Raw genomic sequence first — 25,875 nt, 5'->3', positions numbered from 1 at the left:
ACCGAACCTGTCAGTCTAGTGCCTAGGACTGGGTGCTTTCTGTGACCCTGCCCCCTGACCAGACCATGTTTAGGTGCAGACCAGCTCAGCGGCCATTATGCCATGCCATGAGTCTCTATGTTCCTGTCCAGTGTCCTGTCTCCTGGCTCATCTTTGGTCACCATTGTATCCCAATTCATTTCTTCACTGGAATTGAATTGGTTTATCAGTATTGCTTTTGTTCTTTCTTTCAACTTTGGCCTATTTCTTAACAGTGCTAAGTGTATTTGCAGGCTGTAGGCCTTTGTAACAATTGGCTGCCTGCGGACTGCTAGCATTCTAAAATAAAGACTCCAAGATTTGATCCTTCAAAATGTGGCTTCTCTGGGGCTGGGAATGTGGTTTAGTGGTAGAGTGCTTGCCTAGAATGCATGAAGCCCTGGGTTCAATTCCTCAGCACCACATAAACAGAAAAAGCTGGAAGTGGCACTGTGGCTCAAGTGGTAGAGTACTAATGTTGAGCAAAAAGAAGCCAGGGATAGTGCTCAGGCCCTGAGTTCAAGCCTCAGGATAGGCAAAAAAAAAAAAATGGCTTCTCTGATAATTTATATTATAGCATTGCCTTCCTTCCTTCCTTCCTTCTTTCCTTCCTTCCTTCCTTCCTTCCTTCCCCCCTCCCTCCCTCCCTCCCTCCCTCCTTACCCCTTCCTTCCTTCCTTCCTTCCTTCCTTCCTTCCTTCCTTTCTTTCTTTCTTTCTTTCTTTCTTTCTTTCCTTCTTTCTTTCCTTCTTTCTTTCTTTCTTTCTTTCTTTCTTTCTTTCTTTCTTTCTTCTTCTTTCTTTCTTTCTTTCTTTCTCCTTTCAGAGACAGAATCATTCTAGATAATCTTGACCTAAACAACGTCTTTTTAGATATTCTCAATCGCCCTACCTCAGTTTCCCACATACTGGAATTATAGAAGTATGCCATCATACCAAGAAGAAACTATATAACTTTCTTTCTTACTTAAAAAAATCTCTAGAATTGGCATAGAATTGGCACAGTTCAATTGGATATTGAATTAAAAAATTCTAACATATAGCCCATATTAAAAGTATATATGTGACAGAAGTTAAACATTGCTTATTTACAGAAAAAAGTTCCATTAAAAGCTCTCCTTGGATCAAGAGCATCCTGAGCTTTGACAATGTATCGCTCTTACTCACAAATAAGACTATAATTTGTCTGGCAGGTTAGATTGCAGACTTTTTCTTTATGCGAGTACTGGAGCTTTAATGTAAGTGCTTACACTGTCCCAGAGCTATTTTTGCTCAGGGTTAGCATTCTACCACCTGGACACAGCCCCACTTCTAGATTTTTGGTGGTTAATTGAAGATAAGAGTCTCACAGACTTTTCTGTCAGGGTTAGCCTTTGACTATGAGCCTCAGATGTCAGCTTCCTAGATCTCAACCTCCTAAGTAGTTATGATTATAGGCATGAGCCACTGGCAGTCTGCAACATTACATTTCAACATACTGACATTTTTAAATGAAAATTTTCATTTTGAAATTGACAATACTTTCTTGTGAGTGTCAATATTCTTTTTTTTTTTTTTTTTTTTGGCCAGTCCTGGGGCTTGGACTCAGGGCCTGAGCACTGTCCCTGGCTTCTTCTTGCTCAAGGCTAGCACTCTGCCACTTGAGCCACAGCGCCACTTCTGGTCATTTTCTGTATATGTGGTGCTGGGGAATCGAACCCAGGGACTCATGTATACGAGGCAAGCACTCTTGCCACTAGGCCATATCCCCAGCCCCATGAGTGTCAATATTCTTGAAGAAAAGATAATGTGGAAACCAAGTGAAAGGTGTAGGGGAAACCCCCTTTTTTGAGTCCCTAGAAACAACAGGCTTAGACAAAGTAGTGGGCCTGGGGAGGGGCAAACCTAAGCTGAATAACAGGAGCCCAAAGTATGACCTAGCCAAAAGAAAGGAATGAGGAAGACCACTCAGGTTAGGAGAAGTTCTAGGAAGAAAAAGATTTAAGGATAAGACTAATCACACCTAGAACCAAGACCAGGAATTGTATTGCTTTGATTGCTTTGCTTACCGGGGTTTACTGGAATTGTAATCACTAACAGCAATTCTACTTCTGTATGTTTGCCTGCTTTCTTGGCCTAACCTGCCAGACCACCTGCGTGTGATGAATGTGATTCTTACCCCATGACCACCTACGAGTGGTACATGTGATATTTGCCTTTAAAAGCCCAGCCCTATGTGGCCCTGGCGCTGTTTGTCACCAGCCTGTTGGTGGCAAGCAGATGCTGTGAGCAGCTAAAGACACCTAGCCCAATTGACTGAGTGCTGGTGACTATTGTCATGGATTCGAGGCCCACCTGAGTATCCTGTATGCAACAGATAAGGCATCTTTACATTAAAATTATTTATACTTTCACTAATAATAAAACTTTTTGTTAGATCAAAGCAGAGTCAATATAGATTTCATGGAATACTCAATGAAAGGTCTTTTTGAATGCTATGGGCTTAGAGCTGATGTTCTTTGTATTGTACAGTGGGAATATTCTACTCTGTTACCAAAGTGTGTGTGGACTTTGAGGTAGAATTTCAGGTACAGAAATTCCTGGAATTCTAGGAGCATGTGGTGTGGCATTGAGGGAGAAAGGTTCCAGGGGGACTTATAAAAAGCCACTGAAGTCACTCTTTGGGGGACTATTCTGCTTTGAGAAAAGGTTGTATAATGAAATATTCATTTTGTACAATTTCTACTGATATATTTTTAATAAATAAAAAAATCTATGAGCATTAGATAGGAATCACTATCATTACTGCAAATGTCTGTAACTAATTACAATTGCATATTGGCTCTGGTAAAGGGTTTATAAGATGTTCAAATTAATTCTATGGATAATATAATAATGTGATTTTAAAATAAAAGGACTTGACAGAAACTCAAGAACAATGCAGCATACAACTTTCAAGGAAAAGTTATAAATATGAGCTTAAAACACAGATAGATGAAATGTTTGTTCATTTTCTTATCCATTTGCTTCTAATTCTAATACAAATGTCAAAGCCCCACATCCCAAATTATCATTATTGCTGTTTTTGTCTCATATCTGTTTGAAGAATTTGAAGGCACTAGTTTGGTTTGTTTTGGTCACTTTGTTTCAAAGCATCTACCTTGTGATGGGTGTATTGGCTTAGAGGAGGTGAAGAGCTATCTGTAATAAGTGATAGTTTCACTGCACTATGAATTGAGGATTAGATTCACATTGTATGACTTAAGAAGGTGTTATTGAATCAACTTCTTGTACAATTACCTAGCTGCAGAAGAAATATAACAATAATAACTAGTTACCATTCTTTTCCTTCTTTTTTCCCCTATCTACCTGTCTTCTCCTATATCACCTCTCTATATCAATCTTTCTATCATTATCTTTCCATCATTTTTCTTCCTTCATTTCTCCTTCTTCCAATATACCTCCAAAATTTATTTGCTGCTTCTATTATTCTTGTGCAACAACCTTGTCCTACAGAGTGTGATGCTGGTGATTTTGTTGATGCTGATGATGTTCTTTACCTGTGTTGCCAAATTACTTAGATGGTACACACATTGGGAACATTGAGATATATCAAAAATTTCACACTTGATATATATAAAGCGAAGCCAGACACTGATGGCTCATCCTGTAATCCTAGCTACTTAGGAAGCTAAGATCATGGTTCGTGGCCAACCTGAGTAGGAAAGTCGGTGGGACTCTTAGCTCTAATGAATCACCTAAAATATGGAAGTGGAACTGTGGCTCAAAATGATAGAGCACTGGCCTTGAACAAAAAGTTCAGGGACAGTATTCAAGTCCTGAACTCAAGCCTCATGACTGACCCCAAAAAAAGAAAAAAGGTTAAAAAAGAAATATGTCTAATGAAACTGAGAAAATAGAAATTCAATTATTTAATTTTAATTAATTTAAGTTTACATTCAAATCATTATCCATAGCTAGGGATTAAGATCCATATATGTATAAGCTATAATCCTAGCCTTATGAAGCTCAGCTTCACCTTCCAGAGCACTTATAAGAACAATATTCTCGACTGGATAGTTAGAGCTTTGTTGAGTTGACAACTGCAATATTCCTTCACCTACAAGAGTGTGATGAGCAGTACATAGAAAGTCAGGATAGACAAAGGAAATGTGAATACATAAGGAATTCAAAACAGCAAGAAGTGTTGTCCGTAAACATATTCAATAATTCTTAAAAGTTCAATAAAGATGTGTTTGATCAATAACTTACATTCCCACTGTTTTATTTTTCTCCTACAAATAATTTTCTTGGCAGAGCTGAGGCTTCAGTTCTGTGCTAGATTTTTCTACTATCTAGCTGTATTGGATTGAGCAACTCCAGTTCATTTCTCTATAAAAGCTACAAGCTCTCTGCACCCATATAAGCAGTGTCCCTGAAGGCAAGATCATAGACATGCTTTTCTGCAGCATCTTTAATGCATCTTTCACTTGTGAGTCTAATAATGTGGTGGGAAAAATGCATAATACCTCTATGTGTTAGTCTTTGCAGTATTACAAATCTAATTATTGAAAGAGATAGAAACAGAGAGAAAGGTAACCTGAAACAGTGATTAATTTTTCATTTTCCTTCACTCTTTTTTCTATCTTCCCCAGGAATGTAGTGTCCAAATATAGCTATGTAGACTGACATAGAGTACATTAGAATTCCATTGCACAACTAATGTGCTCTAATACATACCGGATTTCTGTGAATTTTGACTTCATAGAAGCTCTGTCTATAGCTCCCAGTAAAAGCTGGACTTCTGAGATATGCTATCAGTGTTTCTAGGGAAGAATTTGTTTATTTTTCCTCCTATATGTGTGTAAATATCTGTCTTGCTTTTTTATAGATTGTTTCATAAATATTTAGAAACTAATGTCAGTGTACTGGCTTGACCACTGTTGCTTAGGAACCACCCACTCACTTTTTTAAAAATAATGCAAGCCTGTAACTCTTAGAATTTGAGTGAGTACCTCACAAATTGGTGAAGTGTTTGGGTTTTTTTTCTATTTTTAATGACTGAAGTATTTAATTCTTCTTTTTCCATTCAACACTTCAAGGAGTTGTTACTTGTTCTCTTCTTATAGTCAGCTTGGTTTATGGTGAATATTCAGCACATTTAGTAATTATGATAATCACATTAGTAGATGAAAAGGTTAATTTAATCATTCTGCATAGAAAAGATTTCTCGGTCACTTCTCTATCAGACACAGATTGACTGGAATCACATTTTACTTTGGATGAAATATGCTTTATATTTACATTAAATATAAACATGAATAATATGTAGCTATTTGATCTAAGTGATAAAAGCAAACATGTGGACAGTCTGTCAGGTGAGAGTAGGAAGGAAAGGACACCTGTTTCCTATTCTCATTCTTCTGCCTTCTTCACAATTTGTCTTTGAAAATGAAACTTGTCATTTTTATATATTAATGAGTAGCAAAAGCCTAGAACAGGATTTTCTTATCCCTACCTTTCTGGCTCAGAATTTTCCTGGGATGGAGAGACAATCAAGTTATTTTGTTTAGATGTCCTCATTTCCACTTACTGCTGCTAAGATTCTATATGTACACTACCTTGAAAGAAAATCAAGAGTCCCTCATGTCCTAGTTAGCTTCCATTAGTTAGATGTTCTGTCATCTATTTCACAAGTAGATGCTTTTATTCTTTCTTTTTTGGCATTGTAATAGAGTAACTGTTGTTGGAATCACACAAACTACTGAGGTTGATGTCAAGCAATTCACATTTAAAAGACTATAACAGCAGGAAATAACAACAGTGAGATGTTGAAATATCAATATATCATACTACAAAATGAATACATACAATGCTGTATTTACAAAGTTTGACATTCTGAATTGAGTGCCTCTGATGGATGTGACTAAAGAATTAACACATTCTTCATTATCAGTATTATGTATAGCTCATGCATTATATAGGGAACAATAGACATGAAGACATATATTTTTGCTCTTCGAGCATAAGTATAAGTGAAGAATATGTCAGAAAATACATTTAATAAAGAATATAATGTATATTGAATGTATTTCTCCATAATATGCATTCAGATCAAGGTTGAAATGAGGAAGAAGTTAAGCTTCAAAGAATTTCTGCTTTATATGATACATTTAAAATGCTACTGGTGTCAATTTTGAATTGGAAGACTAATTCCACATGAATAGAGAGAATAATAGAATAATTGTTTTCAATGCTATGTAAGTTGTAGATTACCAACAAATCTGAAAGTTAATCATTAAACTGTTAGATTCTTAGCCAACTATGGCCCTAATCCCATCTCTTTAGGAGAATGGAAGCAATTGAGAATCTCAGTGCTTGAGACTATCCCAGGCAAAAGTTAGTGAGGCTCATCTCAATCAACCAGCAGGATGGGGTCGTGCACACTTGTAGTCTGAGCTATAGGGGAGGCATAAATAGCAGATTAATGGGTTAAGGCTAGTCCTGGACAAAATGTGAGACACTCCGGAAAATAACTGAAACAAAAGAGGTTTGAGGTGTGATTCCAACAATGGAGCGTTGGCTAGCAAGCATGATGCCTTGAGTTCAATGCTTACACCAGTAAATAAGTATTTACATGATTATTAACACATAGATTACTTCTAATTATTATTTTTGAAAAATTTTAGATGTAACTACTGAGATTTTCTCATTACAAATAATAATAGGAAATTTTTCTAGTGAAGGTTTTTTCTGATGCTCTGAATGTAGAAGTATTTAAATTATAAAAATTCAGGTAGAATTATTATATCCTCCTTGAGACTATCGGGTTGCATGATAATTACACTCATGTCTTCTCTGTTTTATACTTAACTTGCCAATCTGACTTATACAGCCTATGATTTGTATTTTTTAAATTAAATAAAGAAATCAATATGTAGTGCTGAACAAAATCTGAATGGCAGCTCAGAGACTTCAGGAAAGAAGGAATTCTTTTCTGGGGTGTTAAAGACATCTTGTGGAACATGATTCAGGTACTGAAGGGTCAATAGGATATGACAAGGAAAAATAACAAAATTTGGAGCTGATCACCTGTGGGTCATGCCTGCAACCCTAGGTACTGAGAGGCTGAGATCTGAAGATCAAAGTTTGAAGCTAGCTCATGCGGAAAAGTCTGTGAGACTCTTATCTCCAATTAACCACCAAAAAGCTGGAAGTAGAACTATGGCTCAAGAGGTGAGCACCAAACTTTATCACAAAAGCTAAAGGATAGTACCACCCCCCCGACACACACACAAAAACCTTTTCTTTTATGTCTTCTAGAAAACAAAATATATTTCTACAAGAATATAAATCCATGATAATATTCAGTAATACTTGGAAAATTTCTAGAAAATTGTCACCTGAACATTTTTAAGGAAAATTACAGTAACAGAATTTTGATCAAATTGGATAAGTTACAAAATAGAGAAGTTGTCTCTGACTCATACTCAAAGAACAATTTGAAATATGCTACCTTCCAACTAAATATAAGCAAATTCTTGTTCTGAAAATTGTGAAGTTGATCTTTGCCTAGCAGTCAGTTCTAGCAAACTTCAGAAAGAAAAAAAACAGGAAATAAATTGGTATTTGTGGTATTTGTATTTATCACAGGTATTAACTCATGGAATTCAACAATAATATTTCTAGGTTATTTTATTTTTACTTAAGGCTCGGAAAGGTTATTAAACAACTTGCCCGAGATGATGATACAGTGGTGGTAGATTGTAAATATAAAACCAGAAATGGTATTCCCAAAGTCAAACTTTTCTTTTGCATAATAGATTCAGAGGAAAGAACAGACTTCAATGATTATTGAAAAATAAATTTCTTTTCTGTAAAACAAATTACATTTATAATTATCTTTAATCAACAGTTCCAAGGTAAGATAAATCAAGTGTAATAAATTAGCTATAACTCAGAACTTAAGAAATTGGGAGCATTTCTTGAGATTAAATGTTAAATGTCACTAGAATGTCAATTATATTTAAATTTCTATTTAAATGTAAATGTTTTATTAATATGTTTGTTTACTGCATGTAGATCGAATATTCTCTCCATGTCAGATAGTGTTATGAACTGGATGGATGTGTAATTATGAATGATACCATGTTGCCCTGGAGAAATTTATAACTTACAGTTTTCATTTTCAAATTTTGTTTAATGAGAAATCTGTTGCTATGGGGATCAGCATGAGACAAATGTTAGCAGATTTAAAAGCTCAGTGTGTTTCTGAAGTAGAAAGGTATTTCCATAAGCCACCCAGGAACATTTATCTGATTACTTTACAATCATACTGGGTACCCAACGATTTATTTTAATTTGTTTCTGCTAATGGCTGCTCTTGCAAACCCCTCCTTGTTTCCATCTCACTTTCTTTCTATCAGCTGACACTTTTTGATTCACTTCCTGCACATGTTTTGCTGTATGAGACATTTTTTTCAGTCTATTTCCTAAGGTCAATTCACTGTCCCTTTCTAACATCAATGGATTCTTGGCAAAGATTTATCTGTAATAATAGTTCCTCACAAATATGCACAAGATTTTCCTACCAGTGATAAATAAAAGATCAAATATAATTGGATGCATACACATAGGCCCAAAAGCTCATCTATCATAAGCACATTTTAATTAAGAAGTATTTAACTTGATTGAAAAAATATTTTGCATTTTTCTACTAGTACATGATGGATTGCATGATTTTATAATATTCTTCAATTTTTTTAGTTTTATGCCAATATTTTATTAGCATCAATTAGTTGGTTTATTTTGACATATCCATATATGCACAAAATATATCTTTATCAGGTCACCTGTTACTCCCTGTTACTCTCCCTCATCTCTCTCATCCCTTGCAAAACCAATTTCATACATGCATATAAAGGTTATGGATTATATTCACCCTTCCTCATCCTCACTTGTTTACCTTCCTTATTCTTACTGTTCACCTTCCTCATGCCACTAAACGCCCCAGGAAGGACACATTCTCCATTCATCTTTAGCGTCTACTAATTATGCAAAGATGTTTCAGCGCACATCACACACATGTGCCTGCAGTACTTGCCTCTCATTAACTCCCTTGCTTGCTCTCAATTCCCCACCCTACTATCTACTTGAATGCAGCACCCTTGCTGACTTTGGTTTTTGCATCTTTGTTCACAGATGCAGTGATTAACCAGAACTAAACTCCTATGATTCATAGCTCACCTTCTTATTTTAAATCCAAAATACTAGACATGGAAGTAACCCAGCAAATAAGCAGGAGTAATTTCACATTGGACAAGGATGATGTCTGGAAGAGATTTCTTTCCTAAGCAATTGTGCATTGTGCACACAGTCTCTCCTCTCTAGCTGCATCCCTAGGAGCACAGCCAGCTCTAAAGTGTCCACACACATCAGACTGCACCTCACCAACACAGTTACATTGTGGCTTTGCTTGATTGTTTTTGTTTGGGGGTGGGAGGAGTGATCCCTTGTTTCTAGATCTGTTTTTACTCTCTTCTCTAAAAGCTTATCATACATAAGGCAGAGTCATAGAAGTGAGAAAATATTTTTAACACAAGCCCTGCCCCGGCAAGAGCACTGTGCTACAACTACTAAATTTGAGCATTTTGTGCTGTACCATAAGATACTTCTTATTACCACATAAATAGCAAATCCTATACAAAAATTTTACCTTAAAATTTGAAAATGGTTCAACCTTTTAATACCCTTATGACTCTTTATAAACATGAGGCAAAGATAAATAAGAAATAAATAAAAAGCAGACATTTTATTTTATTTAAGCCATTCTTCTTAAGCATGTATAAAATGGTTCCCTTTTCAGGCCTAAGTTACACACATAAATACAAACACATAGACATACAATCATGCTGTAAATTTCTTCCAGCTTAGTATATATCTTGACCTATACCTATCTTCAAATCAAAAGAACTTCATCTTTAATTCCACTCATTACACACACACCCACACACATGGATATGTTTGAGTATATATTATCCATATATATTTTTCTACACATATCCACACATACACACACATATAAACATATATACACAAAAATGCACATAACATACACACATATATAAACATATATAAACATCCCATTCAGGTCTGACCCTGATTATACTGAGACAAGAAAATATCTAAATTATGTAACTAATGCAGATACCTTTAGTAGGGAAGAAAATTACCTCTGATGAAGCATAATAAGGTAATCCTTTCTAAATAATATACAGTAAGTATTTATCACTGAAATGCATGCATAAATTATCATAATTGATAAAAATAAGTGTTCATTTTCTAGGGCCTAGCTGACACAATCCCCAATGAACTCTGAGCCCACTGCATTAAGACTTCTAGTAATTTTCTTCCCAGGGAATTTCTTATTGTTTCTTTGTAGACAATTTTCAGATCAACTTTTCTGTCAAAGGCATCCATAAAGTAATTCTAATAAAATCTCACAAATTTCATTACATGCTCAATTTTTAAATATTGACAAATGAATTTTTTTCTGAAGACCTTAAGAGGGTTGGATAAATGGGAAGTTTATAAGCAACTATATTTTATTTCAGGAGCAAGCAAAAGTAGAGATTACTACTTACCTGGACAGTGATAGCTACTACTAAAATGGTGTTATGGGCCCAAGATTATACACACCTCTAATTCCAGCACTCTGGAAATTAAGAAAGGAGGATCTGGAGTTTAAGGCCAGTCTGGTCTACATAGTGAATTCCAGGTCAGCCTAGGTTACATAGGAGATCTTGTCTTGAGAAAGAAAAAGAACTAAAATATCATCACCAACAACAAATGCTTCTTTTACATTTTTGCCAGGATACTTTCTGTTTTCATTGTCTTGCTGAAGAATGTAAGAGCTTCTCATTCTCAAAAACTAATAGTCTCTATTGCATAAATTTGTCCTTGTTACAAATATAAATAAATAAATAAATAAATTGTTGGACTGTCTGATTCTCTTTCAGGTAATTTGTAATTTAGACTAAAAACATTGCTAAGTGAAGAGTATGAAAGAGGAGGTCCATCTACAATAGTGTAAAAAAAAAGACAAAAACATCAAAATAATCTAAAAAGAAAAAGTTAAAGTTAACTACAAAGTCCCAGCTACTTAAGGGAAATATCAAGAGAAAGGGGAACAATTAGAACTTTAAAAACCAGCATGTGATATTTCTTAAAAAGAACTAAACTCACAGTATCTGACTGTGAAAATGCCTTATCTTGAAGAGACAGAGAACGCTGATTTGAAATTATGCTTTTGCAGAACAATAGAAAAAGGAAATAGAAATTCTCTGTGGAGAAATGTTTTTTGATAGAAAGTGAAAAGAATCTGTCATTCCTTGAGAGTGCATTAGTTACTAATCTCTTTATAGAAAGATAAATTAAACTCAAAGTGTTTTAAACAAGAAGGAGCTATTGCTGGCCAGGAGACTTCAGCAAAACCCCAGTCAAGTGACACAATAATATTATTGAAGACAGATTTCTTCCATCTCTTCACTCTGCACTGCAGTCTTTCTTCAATCTGAGTTTGACTTTAGCGTTAATTGAAAGCTCTCTTTCTGGTCCTAAGATGGAGAGCAGCTGCTAGCAGAAAAGACATACTTACTTAATTACACTCACTAGGAAGGAAGACTGTTTCTTTCTGCATATTTCTTGGAAAAACAATTCAATCTTTTTTTCTAAGAAGTCCACAGAAAATGTCTCTACAATTGCATTGGCTCAAATTGTATTATTCTGATGGCACAGGGAGGAAGGGAAACTCAACTTCTACCATGGACATAGGCTTCTTAAATCCACTTCACCAAACGTGCCTTAAAGCAATAAAATTGACTTTATCTCATTAATCCTGTTCTTTACACATCATCATAAAAATAAAGAAAACTAGCCAAACTGGGAAAGATATATGGAAACATATATCTGACAAAGTGTGATTCTAGAAAACATAAGGAGAATACTTAGAATTCAATAAAGAAATGATCTGATTAAAAATAGTCAAGCTCAGCATATGTTGCCAAACACTTGTAATTCCATCATTCACAAACCTGAGACAGGAGAATTATGAGTTTGTGATCACCAGGGTACAGAACAATGTTCAAAAAACAGCCTAAACTGCATAGGAAGGGCCTGGCTCAAAACCAAAATAATCCAGAAACAGTCATCCCTGAAAAGAAGAGAAACATCAATATACATATTTAAACTACACAGACACACATATCACAATATAAACATATGCCCAATATCCTGTCACTCACAAAGTAAAATTCATTTTACTGATACCCTACTTTTCACTCACTAGAATGGAGAACATTTGAAATGTTGAGAGTGTAAGAATGCTGAGAATGTGAAAGGACTTTACTATATTGGTATTAGGACAGTGACACGGTATAGCACCTCTTGAAAACTGCTTATCTGTTTCTCAGAATATGATGCAGCATTTGTACATTTGTGGTTTTACCCAATGGAAATGAAAATATATATGCAATGAAAATATCTTTGCTCAACATTGATAGCAGCCATTACTCACAATAGTTCAAAATAAGACCCAACTAACACAAGCAGTCACCAACTGAGGGTGTAAATTGTGATATGGACACATAAATGTAATGATCAGCACTAAAAAGGAATGATCATAGACACAACCATGTGGATAAATCCCAAAATGTAAAGCTAATTGAAAATGATGAGACATAAAGACTACAGTAGTGTATTCTTCCATTGTGATCATTTTCATGATATGCCAAGTTAATCAGAAGTGACAGAAGTTAATTGTCAAGGATTGGAGTTTGGGGTTGACAATGAAGAAAACATCCAGAGAATTAATTTTTTTCTTGACCATAATGATGTTGACAAAGTTATTTACATTTCTCAAAACTGACTAAGATGCATTAACACTTGGGCATATTCTTCTATGTAAAAATTAGGTTTCTGTAAATTTGATTTGTTTTTTAAGAACCACAATACTGTCCCTGGAGTCTTGAAGAGATGACTCTCCCATGTCAAATGATCCACCATTTTCCAATGGTTTAGTCATGACTGAATTTGCAACTCCTTTCTTCTACTCTAGGCGCTAATTTCCAAACTTCATTTTTATTCAATGAGCTCTCTTAGTACCTTTCAATTTATTATTTCTGATTAAGTTAATCAGAGAAAACTTCTGTTGTCTGCTATCTAATAACTTTACCTATAAGTATGCGTATATATATACTCATTATATGTATGTATACATATATAATCATATGTTTAACCTAAAGAATTCAATAGAAATTTACACTCTTCTCTTTGTAAACTAATCTGAAAGTAAATCTTGGTTGAAACATTCAGGTTGTTACCTCTACTGTGTAACTCATTCTCCTACGTTAGTAACTATACATAATTTCCTAGGCATATATTTATCAATATAAAATTCTCTGAATTCTGGTCAACTGAGAATACTCAGTGTTCCATATAAATGTCCAACTATACATAACTCATGACTTTAGAAAAATTATTTATAGTACTATACATTCTAGGTTATATTAACAAAGCTTTCCTTCATAGTATCCAAATAAACTATTATATTCACTTGCCAAACAGATTTGCATTGTTCATGAATATGCTATGTAAAAACTTAGATTGAAAATACTGAAGTAATAAAATGATAGGATAGCAGAGTGGCTTCAGTATTAGGTTATTTACCTAGCAACATAAGAATCTGAGGTCAATTTCTAGTGCTGCTAAGAAATAGAAGAAGTAAAATTACAATAAGAATATTACTGTTATCTCAATTTCAAATTAGATAGATTTAATTAACTAATGATATAGTAATATTTTTATCTTTATTAATCATTATTCTGTTTTTGAAATAAAATATTCTTCCTAAATAAATATTGTAAATGCTCATTGTCTTTAAATTCTCACTGAAAAACAGAATATTTTATGTGTAATGTTATCATACAATAAAAGTAATATGTTCAGAGCAGATCACATCATGAGTCTACAATGTCTAAGTTTTATTTGGTCACATATAATATAAAATAAAAAATGTTAAGTTAAAACAATCCTATAAATACAAGATACTGTACAATGATTTTTCCCCTGTAGTTTTCTAGACACAGTTTTATAATATAACCAAACAAATTACGTGCTTAAAATAAGAGCATTCATATTCTTGATTGCTATATACTTGTAGTCATCATATTGGCCCCTAATGATTTAACAATCTGCCAACATAAAACTAAAAATGGTCATTACAATATTCCCTCTTCTTTACCACCAAGAGTGTAACAATTTCAATGGTATGAAAGCAAGTCATTCAATCTCAAGAAACACATCAATGTGTAATTTCAAATAATACATTGTGGTGTGGTTTAATTAGTGTGGTAAATAGTATACAACAAAGACAAGATTTATAAGAATAATTTTGGTGACTCCAGAGAATTTAAGGCACCGATTTTAAGGCATCATAAAAATCAAGGAGACTGAAGACATAAGGGAATTGGGACAGCTGGTAGGTGTATGAGGAAATGGGGAAAGGAAATTAAATATGTATTATATTTTACATACAAAGTTAGAAATATAAAATATATTTTTCTAGTTACACATCTGTCCATAATTTTCCAAAACAAAAGTAATTTGATTGCATATCTGGTGTGATAGGACAAGCATTTCAAAATTCAACTAAAAAATATCTCCCCCTAAAAACAGGTAATTTTGGTGCTGGTGGCTCACACATGTAATCCTAGCTATTCAGGAGGCTGAGATCTGAGAATCCCAGTATGAATCCAGCTAAGGGAGGAAAACCTATGAGATTATTGTCTCCAATGAACTACCAAAATGCTGGGGACGCAGCTGGGGATCAAGTGGTGAAGCATTACCTTGAGTAAAAAAGCTCAGATTCAGTGTCCAGGCCTTGAGCTCAATCAAACCCAAGATTGGCACACACACACCTGCAAGAGGAAAGGCAGTGAGCCCAGTGCAGGGTCACCGCGGTTCATCAGTGCGGATTTCTTAATTTCAGTACAGACGGAGTACACACTGCCACAAGGATTTTCTTTTTCTGTTAGATTCTAGTAAGCCAGATTTTTCTCAATGTGAGGGAAGAGTCAATCTCCATCCAGTGGTACTATTTTGTAAGTCATTAGAGACAAGCCATTAAGAGCTATAACTTGTCCTTGTCTCTCATTTCCTCTCGGTGCTTCCTGTTGACCCTGAGCTGAGCCATTTCTGATGCTTCATGGTGTGTCTCACCATGGAGTCGAGGACTGAACCTCTGAACCACACAAAGTGAATCCACCTTTCCCCCATGTTTTCTTTCTTTTTTTTTAAATAGATCTATTTTTTTTTTACTTTAGTAATAGGTATTTAAATACATTAGTTTTCTGCAGTCAAATTATCAGGTATGTTTAAAATCACTCCATATTTTAAATGATTACACCTTATAACAGCTTATTATTCAGCTACATTATCAAATTTATCTGATGGGTTATATTTTTAAACTCTGAAGGATTCTAATTCTGTAATTTTTAAAGTCATAGATGTGTATGCTTACAAAAAATATGAAGATGTATGTGCTTTTACAACTTTTTCTTTATTGATCTAATTAAAAGTTAAAGATTAAAAAAAAACACAATAATAATCAAACAACTTAGTTGTTAGGTTTTTAAGTAGGTAGCCGGTAAAGGAGAACGCCATGCGGTATTCAGGGAGGAGAGAAAAGTTTATTACCGAACTGCTCACCTGGCCAAGATGACCCATGGCCAGAAAGCAGGGAGAGCAGGGAGAGCAGGGAGAGCAGGTCCCCCATGTTTTCTTAAGTATGTATGCAGCCACAGCAATGTAAGTCTAACACAAGGCTGTGTTCCTTATCACCAAATCAAATGAGAACATTAATCGACAAAAACAGATTCATTTGTGGGCGAAGGAAGGAAGGAAGGAAGGAAGGAAGGAAGGAAGGAAGGAAGGGGCAAGAAAACACACAGTGACCAGATTTGGCCTAGAGTACTGTCAATATTTTTGTTCAGGTAACTGCAAAATCAGTATTTTATTAAATAAAATAAAAGCCAAGCAACTGTAAAAATGAAATTGCAGAACAACAAAATACAGCCCATGTCTTTTACTATTATAGTCACTAAGCATAAAATTATCCTGTGGTATTACTATACATGTTTCTAAGCACTAACTTTCAATTTCCATATTTAGGTAGTGATGAATGATAAGAGTTTATGATTTGATATCAAATAGATTCCATGCTAACTTTGTTGTACTTAAAAAAATATGCACATGATCTAAGTCATTACTGACCTCTGACCCCTCAGACTGGACCACAGGTGTTATTTCCTGTGTGACCCAATTGGTAAGACTACAGATGTTCTGGAAAGATAGAAGTAAAAATGCATGTGTAGACTACTTGATTTTTCTAGGACCCTTTCTGGCACATTTATAGTATGGACTGATAACTAGTATGAGCTCCTTAACTCTTTTCATAAAGACAAAGTATTCTGTGAGTTCACATGAATATTAATTATTGTATTGTATTTTTTGCTGTTGTTCTGATAGTGGGGCTTGAATCCAAGTCCTGGGCACTATCCATTAGCCTTTTACCTTAAATCTAATGCTTGAGCTACAGCTCCTCTTCCCACTTTTGCTTATTAATTGGTTAGAAGATTCTTGGTTAGAAGCCAGACGCTTCTAACCATGATCCTCAGGTCTCAGCTTCCCGGGCAGCTAGTATTACAGGTATAATGTGATAGCTCCTTGCTTCCATCTGTATTTCGTTATGGTCAAAATAATTGAATGGTATTTCCTTAAATCTACTATGACTGACACTGTAAACCTTTCTTATGGAAAGCCTCTATTTCATATGTGACCAACTTGGAGTTCAATAGAACTTACCTATGCTTCCTGCTCTACCCAAATGGAGTACATGACTATATTAAGAAGTTTCCACTGCAGCTACTAACAGAATATTTATGTGAGTTCACATTTTCCAGCCATGCACATCTGTTAGTTTTTAAATGAAATATAGTTAAATTTTTCATTTTACAGTGATAGTATTCTCAAGTGCATGATGTTAATTTCTTTGAAGAAGTATCTACTACATTTTTAACATACTCCCCATCATTTCTTTCTGTAAGCAAACTCTTAAGAAACCTAAGAACAATTATGGGGAGACCTTGCTGCATTCCTCCTGCCTCTGTCAGGATACAAGAGAAAAGGAGATCTTCATTTTGGGGAAGGAGGTAGAAGATTTACATTTCAAGGCTATAATGTTTAATAAGATGCCTTCATTATCTGGGATAAGCCTTGCCCAAGGAGGGTCAGGAAGACAAAGAGAGGGAGAGGTAAAGAGAGAAAGAGGGCGATTTCTGGGTACATATGTATTGCTCCCACCTAATAAGTAATTAAGGAGTGTTTTCCAGCCAAAGACTCATCTTCTTTATTGCTTTCTCCATTATGCACATCCTCTCACCTTGCATATTCATTTTGAGCAATGGAATATGAAATAGCTGAGGCCACTATTTACCTAAGTGTCTGGAATCTTTTCAGTGAACTATTTTCTCCCAATACCTGTGTACTTTTATTCTTGAAGCTAGTTACAAAATAGTGCTTTGGTTTGTAACTCCTAGGAACCTAATTTCTCTCATATATCTTGCTCACAACCTGATAAGAAACGAAATGCAGTTCAGTTTCTTCTTTCTCAGACCCAACCTGTGTGAAATTATTCCCCTTGGAAACACACTCAGAGTTCAACTCTTCTCTCATCTCCCCTCCTTTTTCCCCTCCTTTCCTCATCCCTAGCCTGTCCTCGTCCCTAGCCTGTCCTGTCCTTAGCCTGTCCTGACCCTAACCTAGCTCTAGCCCTAACTGTGGAATCAAACCCTGAGCTTCAGGAATGCTAGGCAAGTGCTCTACCACTGAGCTACATTTCTTGCTCTGACTTTCTGTTTGTCTTTGGTCCTACTTCTCCTCTTTCGCTCCTCCTCTCTATGCCATCACCACTTTCTTTCTCCTCCCCTTTTCCCTATCCTCCAGCTGCTCCCTCTCCTTGGTTTTTGAGAATCCAGGACTTTGGGATTAACAGAAACTAATTCTACCACTAATTTATACTCCCAATCAACATAGCTTCCCTGGAATCTGATTTTTTTTAATTCAACTCACAGTACCCTTGGGCAGCTTCTAACCTCCAAAATTTGACAAGCTAAATGAAAATACATTATTTTAAAATAATATAAGAATAGTAGGTACGGAAACCTCCTTAGTCCAACTTAAGTGGATAAAGATGTTTTTATTCTTGTCAATGGACCAGGAAGACCCTCTGTAAGGAGGCAGTTGGAAGGGTACAGGCAGCTGACAGCCTGGTTCGAACCACTGACTAATCTCAGTCTCAGAGTAAATTGAAATTGTAAAGTGCTCCTGGCTTAAATTGGCAAAAGACAGTCAGGTCACCTGGTCGGCAAAGACATCAGCTTCAAATAACCACCTTTTTTCTCCAACTGTAGGTATGCAAAAGGTAAAGTGAGAATTTAAAGTGCTCTAGTCAAACTTGGGCTAAAGACTAGAGTCGAGTACTTAGGCCTCAGCTTAGTTTACAGCAGATCCCTATCCGGCTTTCTTCAACCGAAAAGTATTTGGTGTACTAAAATGCCTTGCTGACATAAGCAAGCCCTTGTAAATGAGGCCAGAGAACACTAAAGTCATTTGTAAAAAGTTTTGTCTAAAATCTTGGTTGGTCATCTACAAGAGTAAAATTGGCAAAAATACCTCTTGCCACTAGAAAATGTACGGCCCATATTTATTTTGCATGTTTTAAGACCTTTTGCATGAATTATGTGTGTGCGTGTGAGTGTGAACATGTCCAAGATTAAAATTTTCAGTATGATGTAAAAATGGGTGAGTTTCAGTGTAAACTCCAAAAAAGTCATCAAGTTTGGGTGCTACCAATTGTTTTAAATGATTATTGCATTACTTTAAAGAGGATTATAGTTTGAACAAAAACTTTCTTTAATTTGCAGTTGAAAAGCATTGGTATCTTAATGCGTTAGGCTCTTTGCACTCTATAAGTGATCTGGCTTAGCAAAAGGCCTTGGGAATTTGAAATTTATTTCCCTCCACTGTTTAAAAATTTGGGACTAAATGTCAGAAATTTGAATATTAATGTTTATCACGGTTAAAGAACTGCTTTGGGATTCTCAGTCAGAGATCAAGAGGAAAGGACAGGAAAACTTAGGATGGGCCTGTGTGCCTGTCTTTGCGGTTGAGGGGTGAACTGGCAAAGATGCAGCTTAGCTTCTCCATGCATGGTTAGACAGTCCCCAGGGGGAGTCCACACATGGTGGAAAAAGCGTAAGCTGGCACAAAGGCAGTTCATTGAGCCCTAAGGATTAGAATGGTTGTATGCCCATTCTGTAGCACAGGCCAATGGAGGCCTATCTTTGTATTTTCCTTGCAGATGCACATTGGAAACCTGATGGTAAAATGGCAATGTGATGATTTGTTTGGAATTTCTAAAACTGCCCCCCGGGATGTATTAGAAATTGCAAAAGTCTTAAAAAGAGGGTTAAAAAGTTTATCTGTATGATATAATTTGATTTCTATGCTATTTTGCAATTTGGATGTATTTTTTTAAAGAAAAGGTGCTAAGCCTGGATCCTTGTGTTTGTAATTCTAATGCTTGTAATTCTTGCATTAAGGAGAAATTGTCCTTTGAATTCCGTGATGTTCTAAGCAGTAACTCAAACTAAAAAAAAAATAAAATAAAAATGGCCCTTTTAAAATGAGCCACCCTGAGGGCAAGGGGCTGAGCCTCCTTCCTCTAGGTTTCAGAGTTCTTCAAATGGAATTGAAAGCTAACATGTAAGTGTTAAAGCAGAAGTTAGAAAAAAAAAAGGCTTTAAAAATCAAGAATGGATTTGGAGGTAAAGTTGTTCAAATTGGAAGAAGGAAAATTAGGGCTGCCAAAATGATTGTAAACAATCATTGCTATTCCAGTTTGCCTATAGGTTTTTCTAACAGTTTCCAGCAGGCCCACAGAGAAGGACAGATGTTACTTACAAGTTTGTCAGATGTAACTCTGGCCCTTAATAAGTTTCAGGTAAGACCATGCTTAAAAACGACTTCTGTGTTGACCACCTTGTTACTTTTAATTGGAATAATGATGTGGCCTCGTGTGCAGACTCATGATCTGAAATCTGCCGTTGAAAGTCAGCCCAGGCAGAGAAAGGTCCCTGTGAGAGTCTTCATCTTGTATCAGCCAGCCAAGTGCTGGGAATCAGAGTTGCTTTGAGGCTCTAAGTGGCAGAGTGCTAGCCTTGAGCTGGTGAACTGAGGGACAGCACTCAGGCTCTGAGTTCAAGTCCAGTGACCAACCAAGGGAAATGCTAAAGGTGCATTTATCCCTGCATGGAAAAGTCACTCCTGGGACAAAAGCAATGGAGCATCCAGAGGCAGAAAGCTACTGCTTGGATGGCAGAGATGGTGTCAGATCCTAGAGTCACTCGTGTTTGGCCCTTAAAAAATTAATCAGAGCCTGGAAGTCATAGGAGAATAGTATGTAAGCATGCCTTTCTCATGGCCATATCTGTCTACTAAGTAATTGGGCAGGAACTTGCCAGTCATCTGTAAAAGTGGGTAGTCAAAAACACTAAGGTTGTCAAATGGGGGGATAGTTTAAAATCACAACCCCCTGCATCTACTAAAAGCCCTAACTAGCAGTGAATTTTGAGCTAGCACATCTGTTCAGGAAAGGAAGCTTGTGGACCTGAAATTGTGTACTTATTGAGATCTGTCTAAGGCCTGCAAAGGTAATTTAGGCCTTGTTAGATCATCAGAGATCAGTTTCGCCCACCAGTGAGGAAAATGCTTTCACAAACCAAGTGCTACAAAGGTCTGTGTAGTTGTTAAAAGTTAACTGTTGTATGTAATTTCCAGTTTGAAGTAAAGCTCCTAATGGACATCTGATCCTGGCAGCCCCTTGGTAAAGTAGGCTAAGGTTATAGGTTCATGGCTAGGTAGGTTCAGCACCCCTGAGTCAGCCTGAAGAAGTTACAGAATATGGATGATCTTCACAAAATCAAGGGACCAGAGTGATTTTTGGAAGATGAGGTAGGACAAATTAGAGGCATGGAAAGCAATGGTAACAAGTGTATAAGAGTGGAGACTGCACTTAATGAGAGATGTTTACAGGCCAAATCTTCTTTGTCAGCCTAGAAAATCCGGGCCTTATTGGAAATATCTGATTTCTTATCAAACTTGTTACCTCTTCCTTCATATTTACCCTGCCTTCTCCCCTCCCTGTTTCCCTACTCCCCACCATGAGTTGTACAGTTGGTTTATAGCATACAGTTTTTTAAGTATTGCTGTTGCACTGGTTCACCTTTTACCCTTTGTCTTTCCAGTTTGATGTTTCCCTTCCCTTCTCTAGTTCTAATAAACATACATAAATTCCCAGGGTAACAAGTCAGTTACAGTGACATCAAGGGTAAAACCCTGGGGAAGAAAGAGAAAAGAAAATGGCATAATTTCACATAGTACATTGAAAATAACAATGACAATGATAAACCACTTATTTCTATAACTTGGAGTTCATTTCATTTAGCATCATCTTCTGTGTTCATATGTACATAGCTGTTGAGCTATTGTGACCATCTGCTAGGACTATCCTAGATGTTTACTATTACCAATGACAGAAACCATGGAGTCTATATTTCTTTTGTTCTGGCTCCCTTGTCTTAGTATGATTTTTCCCATTTCCTTACAAATGGGTCAATGTCATTCTTTCTGATAGAGGTACAGAATTCCATTGTGTATTTGTACCACATTTTCTTGACCTCAGAATGGCAGCTTTTAATATCGTACATTTTGTGATATTTGTTTATGATATAGCATGCCCTTTCCTAAGAAATGCTGACAAGAGCTTAAAGTGAATTTTAAGTGTATTTTGATATTATAGGATAGAGACTCCATAAATGCCAGTTAGTTGTCTCATGGTGTTGAAGCCTTCCATAGACTTGATGAGTTTCTTACTAGCTGTTCAAAAGTTACTAGAAGTGAAGTACTGAAAAATTACATCTTGTTTATTTTTACTTTTCTAATTTAGAGAATACTTTATTAGTTTCTCTAATCAAACCCACATAGATAAGACCTTACATACTTAAAACAGTGCATTTACCCCTGTACAAATGGAGAAAAAAACCTTAAGTTTAACATTTCTAGACCAATATGGCTATTAATTTCTGTACAATGCCAACTCAACATGATAAACTGAGATACTTTTCCCAAAGTTGACAGCACAGCTAAAGTTTCCAAAAAATTCATATTGTAAATATGTATATGTATATATTTATATTTATGTAAAAAGACCAATAATGGTGTTATGCATCAATAGCAGCAACAGCTTTTTCCAGGTTCTGCAGTCATCTGAACAAAATTAGACATCCAGCACACTCCATTAATAAAAAGAAAAAAAAAGATTAAAAAAAAACAAAACCCCAGAAAAATTTGAAGTTCTGTTACTGTTGTGGTACCTGGCACAATTATTTTTTATTAGCTTCTCCATCATCATATGGAAAGAAAACATTCTTGAATAACATCATTAAAAACAACATCTCTAAACTGTAACCTCTCTGTACATCAGTTTGATAATAAAAATTTGAAAAATAAAAAAACAACAGCTCTGATAAAGCACAGTCACTACTACATATCATAACGCAGGTATACAAGGTATTTTATTTTCACAGAGGGATGATACAGTACTGTCCTATGTCTATAATACTAGAGGATACAATTAAAAAGGCATTATTGAGACTTGATTCTACTTTTCCAGCAGAGGACCCAAAGGATGGTATGGCACAGCTCTGTGAAGAAATGCACTTTCTTAGATGGGATTTCCTTCCATTAGTGGCACAAAATCCTAAGTACTCACTCTCTTAGTGAACATCAGCTATAAACCGTTTGAAAATTGAGGCGTAGGAACAGGAAGGAAAAAAGAAAAAAGAATCCCAAACCAACCCCAAACAACAAAACAAAAACCATACCCCACAACCACTGGATTCATACAAAGATGACTGAATGAAGGCAAGCAAGACTCAACCTAACAATATTTTACCACATCTGTTATGTTTTAAGAGCTCCACAGAAAGAGTAGCTAAAGTAGCCAGACAATGCACTTTTGGATCTGTTCAAGGATGCTGACATTAATATTTAATCATTTGCTCACTCATCCAGGAAGGGGAGATCAGTTACTACTGTAGTTTGATGGTATTCAATCTAAATACCATGTTATAAAAATAGCAAGCTGCCATAATAAAAATAAGACTCCTCTACCGAGCACCAGATTAGCTTCCAAGCCATCCACATCATCATCATATCCAAAGAATGCAAGGAAGGTAAAGAAACAGCATTTTGATGTATTAGCTGGGACCAACACATATTTTTACTTTTAATTATATCTTTTTTTTTTTTTTTTTGGCCAGTCCTGGGCCTTGGACTCAGGGCCTGAGCACTGTCCCTGGCTTCTTCCAGCTCAAGGCTAGCACTCCGCCACTTGAGCCACAGCGCCGCTTCTGGCCGTTTTCTGTATATGTGGTGCTGGGGAATCGAACCTAGGGCCTCGTGTATCCGAGGCAGGCATTCTTGCCACTAGGCTATATCCCCAGCCCCCTTTTAATTATATATTTATGTATTAATAGTTCACAAACATAGTGAAAGTATGTTATTAGGCCATTATGTTTTTGTAATTATTATACTTTCCTATATTCTTCCAAATGAGCTATTCTATCATCATCATCATCATCATGATCATCATCATCATCAAATATTCTTTGTTGCAGTAATATTTCTTGGCTTAGAGTCTATTTGAACTGATAATAAGCCATTCAGCATCTCTTGTAATGTTTGTGTCAGATATTTTACAATATTATTACCTTTAATTTATTGGAGTCTCTCAATTTGTTGATAATATAAGGTGAAATCTTAGTTGGTTTATTTTTATTTTCAATCTTAATTCATTCTGACAACTCTCTTTGAAATTCTAATTCAAATCTAATGTATTCATTGTTACAGTTGTTCTAAGGTTTAAAAAAATTTTAATAGTTTTCTACTTGTCAACATATGGTTTTACTTTCCCTTTTACTAGCTCTTTGTGTTTAACAAATATTTGTTTTAGTAGATAAATTAAGTTACAATGCTGATTTTTAAATATATATGTTGCATTTAATATGCAAGTGGTATTTATACCATTTAATCCACACCTCCAGTCTAGCGCTTTGCTGCCAATTTTGAAGATGGATTATAAAAGACTATTCTTCTTGTGTTGGAGTTGAATCATAATCCTACAGATATCAGTCTTCTGAGCAGACAGTGTGAGCCAACAGTGCCTTTGCAGTATAATTTATATTATTTTTTTGCTATTAATTAGTTTAAGAATTAACATGGGCCATTTTCTTTATATGAATATTTCTGTCAATGACTGAGGTAATTTTGGTATAGAAATTTTAATTTAAAAAACTCAATTCTGTTGTGGTAGTAGACTCATAAAAGTTATACATTTAATGATAGTTTGGTCAGTATTATCTAATTTTTACACTGAAATATTAAACAAGAAAAAATTATGTGGTCAGAGTTTTGTACTTGGTCATATTCTCACCCTTTCTGCTGTTCCTTATTTCTTATGCATATTTGAGTCATTGTCTAGGACTATTTCCTTGATAGGATTCTTAGAAGTGTAATATACTTGTAATGCCTTGCTCATGTCAAATGCAATTATATTTGGGCTTTAATTTTAAAGTATTTTCTACTAGGTGATTATTCTTTATGGCTTAAAATTTTTCTTCTCATACATTGAAAAGTCATCCTATGGGCTTCTCTTTTTCTTTTTCTTTTTTTTTTTTTTTTTGGCCAGTCCTGGGCCTTGGACTCAGGGCCTGAGTCCGTGGCTTCCTTTTTGCTCAAGGCTAGCACTCTGCCACTTGAGGCACAGCGCCACTTCTGGCCATTTTCTATATATGTGGTGCTGGAGAATCAAACCCAGGGCTTCATGTATACGAGGCAAGCTCTCTTGCCACTAGGCCACATTCCCAGCCCCTGGGCTTCTCCTTTTTAAATTTAATTTTATTTTATTGAAAAGATGATGTACAGAGAGATAGCAGTTGCATAAATAAGGTAATGGGTATATTTCTTGTCAAATACTGTTACACCCCTCATTTACTCCCACTTTCCCTTGGCCCTGAGTACCTTCCCCACAAGCTCATTTACAACAAAATGTCCCATTAGTATCATTGCTGCATTGGGTCACCCTTTGTCCTATGTCTCAGCATTCTTTACTTCCTCAAATTAGATAAATGTTTATACAACACACAAGGCACCTAAATTAATAATTAATTACAAAACAATGACAACTGGTAATAAACCAAGTGGGAAAAAATGAAAGAATATAGAAATAACTTCAAACAGTACCAAAAAAAAGCCCTTTGTTTGTAATCTTGGAGTTCATTTCAATTAGCATCACTTTATATGGTCACATGTACATAGCTATTGAGCTATTGTGATCCTCTGCTAGGACTATTCTGGTCATATACTAATTACTACAAATGAAGGGCTGGGAATATGGCCTAGTGGCAAGAGTGCTTGCCTCTTACACATGAAGCCCTAGGTTCGATTCCCCAGCACCACATATATAGAAAACGGCCAGAAGTGGTGCTGTGGCTCAAGTGGCAGAGTGCTAACCTTGAGCAAAAAGAAGCCAGGACAGTACTTGGGCCCTGAGTTCAAGGCCCAGGACTGGCCAAAAAAAAAAGTAGATACAAATGAAGGAAACCCTGGAGACTGTGTTTTTTTGGTTCTGCCCTACTTCACT

General features: G+C 35.7%; 1 long non-coding RNA gene across 1 annotated transcript; it reads right to left on the bottom strand.

Moving 5' to 3' along the window:
• Window positions 1–214: 214 nt before the first annotated feature.
• On the bottom strand, window positions 215–15,469 carry LOC125339678. The gene is made up of 3 exons (XR_007208584.1): window positions 15,458–15,469; window positions 3,366–3,375; window positions 215–363 (listed from the first exon to the last, which is right to left on the bottom strand). It is a non-coding gene; the product is annotated as an uncharacterized LOC125339678 (long non-coding RNA).
• Window positions 15,470–25,875: the final 10,406 nt, after the last annotated feature.

The sequence above is a fragment of the Perognathus longimembris genome, chromosome 21, assembly GCF_023159225.1.
Source record: "Perognathus longimembris pacificus isolate PPM17 chromosome 21, ASM2315922v1, whole genome shotgun sequence".
Taxonomy (NCBI): Eukaryota; Metazoa; Chordata; class Mammalia; order Rodentia; family Heteromyidae; genus Perognathus; species Perognathus longimembris.
Note: the sequence above shows the minus strand (reverse complement) of the source record. Positions and strands in the feature narration are given on the sequence as shown.